This window comes from Muntiacus reevesi, chromosome 5 (genome assembly GCF_963930625.1).
Source record: "Muntiacus reevesi chromosome 5, mMunRee1.1, whole genome shotgun sequence".
NCBI classification, from domain to species: Eukaryota; Metazoa; Chordata; class Mammalia; order Artiodactyla; family Cervidae; genus Muntiacus; species Muntiacus reevesi.
The window spans coordinates 27,611,076-27,617,448 of NC_089253.1; positions in this window are offsets into that span (position 1 = coordinate 27,611,076).

Consider the following 6,373-nt stretch of genomic DNA (forward strand, 5'->3'; position numbering starts at 1 on the left):
ACAACTTATGTTTACTTGGCCCAATGAGGAGTTCTGTGGTTAAGAAAGCCATTATTTTGATAATTCATTTCCTTGGAATTGTTTGTTAACTGTAGCTAAGCACTAGAGACTTTGAGGATACAAAAGAAATACAATGTGTGACTCCTGCCTTAATAGCTTGTGGTTTGTTAATGTCAACTGTGTATGAAACAATTAGGAAACACTCTAAAGCAAGATATGAGAAATGCCAAACTTTATTTATAGTTAATTTCTCCAAAAGATAGTAATACTACTATACTAATATTAATAGTAATATTAGTTATCTACAGGAGCTTTGCAGCTTTTAGAGCACTCCTTTGGTTTTTTCAGCAGTCCTCAACTTTGTGGTACCAGGGACTGGTTTTGTGGAAGACAGTATTTCCATGGACTGGGTAGGGCAGTGACTGGGGATGGTTTCAAGATGATTCAAGCACATTACATTTATTGTGTGCATTATTTCTATTAGTATTGCATCACCTCAACCTCCAATCATCAGCCATTAAATCCTGGAGGCTGTGGACTCCTGACTTGTATTATTTGGGGAAAATATTGCTTTGGCTGGAGTTCTTGTGGGTCTTCACAGTACAGCTAGAACTAATGCTGGGCCCTGGTATATAGGTGGGAATGGAAACATGGAACAGAGATGGAAGGGGATCCAAGAAGAGAAAATAGTTTCAACAAAGAGGCCAAGACAAGATTGAGGGCAGAGTATGCAGGGAATAAGGTGGAGACAGGCCTCAGCCAGAGTGGAGACAGATAATGGACAATAACATTGTGAAGACCAGCTGTTGAGGACAGGTCTCGGCTTTTAATATTTTGGAGGAAAGTGTTCAGAAGCTTGAGACTGGGAACGTTAACCTCTTTACACTTCTAGTGACCAACTGACTTTAGTTAAATTATAAGTTAAGAATAGGGCATGACTGATGAGGCACTCCCAACTTCTTACATCTTCCTGGATGGAAATAATCTTTTAGGTTTCCTCTCTCATAAGAAGGGGCTCTCCCCCCAAACCTATCTCTATCTCCCCTCTTCACTGGGAGCACGTAGTAGTTGTTTTATTAAATGTTCACATCCTACCCTCTCATTGAAATTGAGAGAGGTGCTATCACTGTACTATTCCATCTTTTGCCATCTCTTAATTGAAGTTCACTCTAAAGAAGAGTGATTACTTGACCATCCAATCTTTTTCTTTTTAAAAATCATCTTCTGTATATCAGGTGTCATATAGTACTCTACAGCTCTGCTATATATCTGTCACTTACCTTGTACTTGTAGAGTATACATAGATGCCACATGTATATGCCATACGCATATAATTTGTGTAATTACCAAGTCCAAGCAAGAACAATAACCAGTGTCTAATTTCCTCTCTCTCAAATGTGTAAAATCACTCACTATGCTACCTGATAGAGAAATAGGGTAGCAAAAAGGGGTTCTTTAGGGTTACTGAGTATAAGGAATAATTTCAAGAGAAGACATACATTTTTCTTATTCATATTATGGTTATCAAAACTTTGCCTGCCAGACAGCCTTAAATTTCTTGTATATATTTTCTCATGTGTTGTGATAATTTAAGCATTTCCATAGGTCTGAAAATGTACTCAAAACTTCAATAATTGCTGATTATTCGCTGAGATTCAAAAGTTAGCATTATCCTATACTGCTAGTTGGGACACTGGGTTAGGAAAAAAAAACCTTTCCAGTACTACTATCAGTAGTTGAACCTGAGTTACTGGCCTTCCAATGTTACCCTGAATCACCAGTGTGATTTTTCAGATCATAATATTTACCTATTGCTATAGATCAGGAGTCAGCAAGCTATGTCCTGTAAGTCTAAACTTTCCTGCCATCTATTTTTTGTATGACCTGCAAGCTAAGAATGATTTTTACATTTTTAAATGTTCGTGAAAAAAATCAAAAGAACAAAAATATGAAAATTTTGAAATTCAAATCTCAGTGTCCATTGGTAAAGTATTACTGGAGCACAGACATGCTCTTACATTTAGTTGTTGTCCATAGCTGGTTTCATTTACAACAACGGAGTTGAGTAGTTAATGCAGAGTCTGTTGAGCCCACAAGACTGAAATATTTACTATTGGGCCCTTAGGAAAAGTTTTGATTCTTACTATCTTAAAGATCTCTAACGAATCCCTTTCCATGGAATGTTGGAACTGAAACAGACTTTGAAAGTCTTACATTGATAAAAATAAGTTGCTTCTTCCTAAAAACACACAGTCAGTGGACAGAACCAGTATTATTAATAGAACTGTGATTTCATTAGTCTAAGTTTTTTTTTTGTTTTATTTCATTTGTGTTGTGTCTTTTCTCATATGATGCTTATCTTAAGATGGGAGTGATGTTCTATAGTCTGGAGACAAGGAGCGTTCAAAAATTTTCCTAATTTTGTTCTCTTGTCTCATCAAAGAAATATAGTGCACCACAATCAATTTATGGATAACTGGACTTTCACTATTTCAGGCGATATGAGCTGTATTCTGTCTTCCATGTTTCTCATTTCTCAAAAAGTATATGCTGCTGTTGCTGCTAAGTCACTTCAGTCATGTCCGACTCTGTGCGACACCACAGACGGCAGCCCACCAGGCTCCTCCGTCCCTGGAATTCTCCAGGCAAGAACACTGAAGTGGGTTGCCATTTCCTTCTCCAATGCATGAATGTGAAAAGTGAAAGTGAAATCACTCAGTCGTGTTCAACTCTTTGTGACCCCATGAACTGCAGCCCACCAGGCCCCTCCGTCCATGGGATTTTCCAGGCAAGAGTACTGCAGTGGGTTACCTTTTCCTTCTCCGCAAAAAGTGTATGGCCATCATGAAAAACTTTCTCACTTTTATATTAAAAAAAAACAAACAAAAAAAAAAAACTTTCTCTTTTACAAAGGAATTCAGAGATGGCTGACTTTCTAGTCCAGTCTAGGTTCTTAAGGGAGATGAAGACAGCTAGAAAGGCATAGGACACAGTTTTTGCCCTGGAGTCCATGGATGGACCGTATGTGTGGAGAGGGGCAGCAGGTGTCCACAAACCCATCAAAGGGTGAGGTTTAGTGTATATGTGCATATGTGGGCTTTTCTAGGGAGTACTATCCTTAGCTTTCATAAGATGTTAGGAGTTCATAACCCCAAGAAGATTTGGAATTTTAGATATATATAAGGGGATGTGTTCTGGGGAGAAAGCTACTCAGATGCGTGGTTGGGGAGACTTGCTCTAGGTTCTCAGGTCTGTAAGACCTTAGATGGTAGGAGGGAAGAGCTGTTTGCTCACTAACATCAGCTCACCCAAGTTTTGTGTGTGTGTGCCTGTGTGTTTTACCTCTTCTGTCACTTGTAAAGGTGATAAAAATTCATCAGACTCACATAACGGTTGAACTCAGAGGGTGATGAAATCCCAGTATAATTCTCTCCAAAGAGCATTCTGATTAATAGAAACTGCAGAGGCACTAATTTTATGAAAATAGCAAACGGGATTTTTTCAGCTGAAGCAAATCGGGAGAGCGGGTGCTGATGCCGAGCGGAAGATGCAAACAGCCCCATTGTGGAGCTAACAGCTCCAATCTGGCCGTTTATTTATTAAATGTCTTTCTGCTGTAAATTATTAAGCCTGGATTCTGGGAGATGAGGGAGCTGACAGGATAAGACAATAGAACGGAAAGCAAACCTGGCCGGCTTGCTTCAGAATTATTGCAGCACTGTGTCTTGTAAAAGCCCCTGTCTTCCTGGGTTTGGAGAAAGGGGAAGAACTCCTCTTTGATGGGACTCAGACGTGGATGAGACATGCAACATGCTGTTGATTTCTGATTTTTGTTTGCCAGTTCTTACAAGCCAGAATGTTTTTCAGAGATTTCAACCTGTTGGCGCAACAGCTGGGAGTCAGGCATTTTGTCTATTCTCTGCAAGAAGCTGTTTCGCCCAAATTAGGAAGAACTTGGTCAGCTTTACCATTAAGTATCAAATGAAATGTTTTAGGGTCCTCAACTGTGAGAAGACTGGATTCACTTGGCTTATTTGATAGTTGGGAAGATTTCTCATGCTGGGAAAATGTTCTAGGGTATAATTCTGAAAAAAGAGGAAAAGGCTGGTGACAGAGAGGGAATTGAATGTTGATTATGCTCATCATTGCTTGAAAAACTAGAGATCTGGTCAATGGGGACTGGCTGGTTTATGTGACCTTGGGCTTTATTTTTACACCTCTATTTTCTGAATAGTGTAACAGAGGGTGTGTGTGCGTGCCTGCTAAGTCTCTTCAATTGTGTCTGACTCTTTGTGACCCCACGGACTGTAGCTCGCCAGGCTCCTCTGTCCATGGGGTTCTCTAGGCAAGAATATTAGGGTGAATTGCCGTGCCCTCCTCCAGGGAATCTGCCCAGCCCAGGGATCAAACTTGCATCTCCTGCATGACAGGTGGATTCTTTACCACTGAGCCACCTGGGAAGCCTGTGTGTGTGTGTGTGTGTGTGTGTGTGTGTGTGTGTAAATATATTATGTATATATACTCTTTCATAAATCTCTTATAGATATTTATCTGGTTCTCTGGTCTCTGCTTGAATATATTCAGGATTAAGGACCTCTCAACCTCCCAAAGCTGCCCACTTCATTGTTGGATGGCTATAAACCTGAGAAAGTTCTTAAATTGGGTCAAACTGCATCCTCATATTTCCTACTCATTCTGTTTAAGCTTTTCCATTTGTAGCAACACATAAAAGGCCACTTGAAAAATATTTGAAGATACAATGAAACCTTCCTTCCCTTTTCAGTTTTCCAAGTTAAGTACACACAGAGCTCCCTCATTCTTTGTTTATTTCATCGATTCTGGACTCCCTTACCCTCCCGGTCACACCTATTTGGATGAACTGTGGTTTATTAAAGCCCCTTTCAGAATCTGCCACCAGAATTGCTCATAATACTTCAAATAAACCCTAAAAGTGTGGAGTATAGCAATGAGATTGCTGCTTCTTTTGAGCTGGATGCACTGTGACCGTCAGGGACTCTCGTGGCCTTGGTTTGTTCCTGGCCACGTCTCACTGTTTGCTTTTAAAGCTTTTGATTAACCAAAGCTTCTAACTCTTCTGCACCTTAATTACTGCCAAGTAAATTCTCCACCATACTCAGTATGTGTGATTTATTTTTGAAATCTAAATATACAACTTTACATTTATTTAAATGTTACTTTGTTAGTTTTCTAGACTACCAGATTCCAGCCTATTAGATTCATTTTTTAAATATTTTGTTCATTTATCACTGTGCACAGGCTCTCTCTAGTTGCAGTGAATGGGGACTACTCTCTAGTTGCTGTGTGTGCAGGCTTCTCATTGCAGAGACCTCTCTTGTAGCAGAGCTTGGGCTTCAGCATGTTTGGGCTTCAGTAGTTGTGGTACAGGGGCTTAGTTGCCCTGAGGCATGTGGGATCTTAGTTCCTAGACCAGGGATTGAACCCGTGCCCCCTGCATTGGCAGGCAGATTCTCAACCCCTGGACCACCAGGGAAGTCCCTAGATTCATTTTTTAAGCCTTCAATTTTCTTTTCCTATGATATTAGCTGGCCTCTCTGCACATTTGATAAACATTTGTTATATGTTTTAATCCAGGTCACTAATAAAAATGCTGTCTAGGATAGAATTTAGTATCATTGGAGACGTCCTTCCAGTCTGGACCTGTGCTCAGACAGCTTCAGTTTTGCCAAGTGACCCATTTTACAACATTATTCATGTGATAACTTGATATACTGTATCTGGCATTTCCTTGCATTCAAATCAATAAATTTTTATTGTTGACCTCCTATCTACTAGGTTCTGTAGTAGGAACTGAGAACACAAAAATGATCATGACATCACTCTTGTCTTAAAAAGCTCACGGAGCTGACGTTCATCCAATCTGTGTAAAATCAAATATTTGTTGTCTTTTAGTTGCTAAGTTGTCTCAGACTCTTTTGTGACCCCATGGACTGTAGTCCACCAGGATCCTCTGTCCATGGGATTTCCCAAGCAAGAAAACAGGAGTGGGTCACCATTTCCTTCTCCAGGGGATCTTCCTGACCTAGGGATTGAACCCCAAGTCTCTTACATCTCCTGTATTGGCAGGTGGGTTCTTTATCACTTGGTGCCACCTGGGAAGTCCCACGTACATCATATCATTTTCTATATTAGCTGGATAAAATATACAGAGAATCCAGAGAAAAAGTAGATTACCTCTTCAAAGGGGGAAAAGGAAAAATAAGGTCTTCACATGAGAAATGACATTTTAACATAGGTGAAGAATGAATATGGAAAGATATTCCAGACTGAAGAAACAGAATATGGAAGAGTGAATGTCTTTGGTTCAGAAACAGCAGACCTTCTAATATAGGTG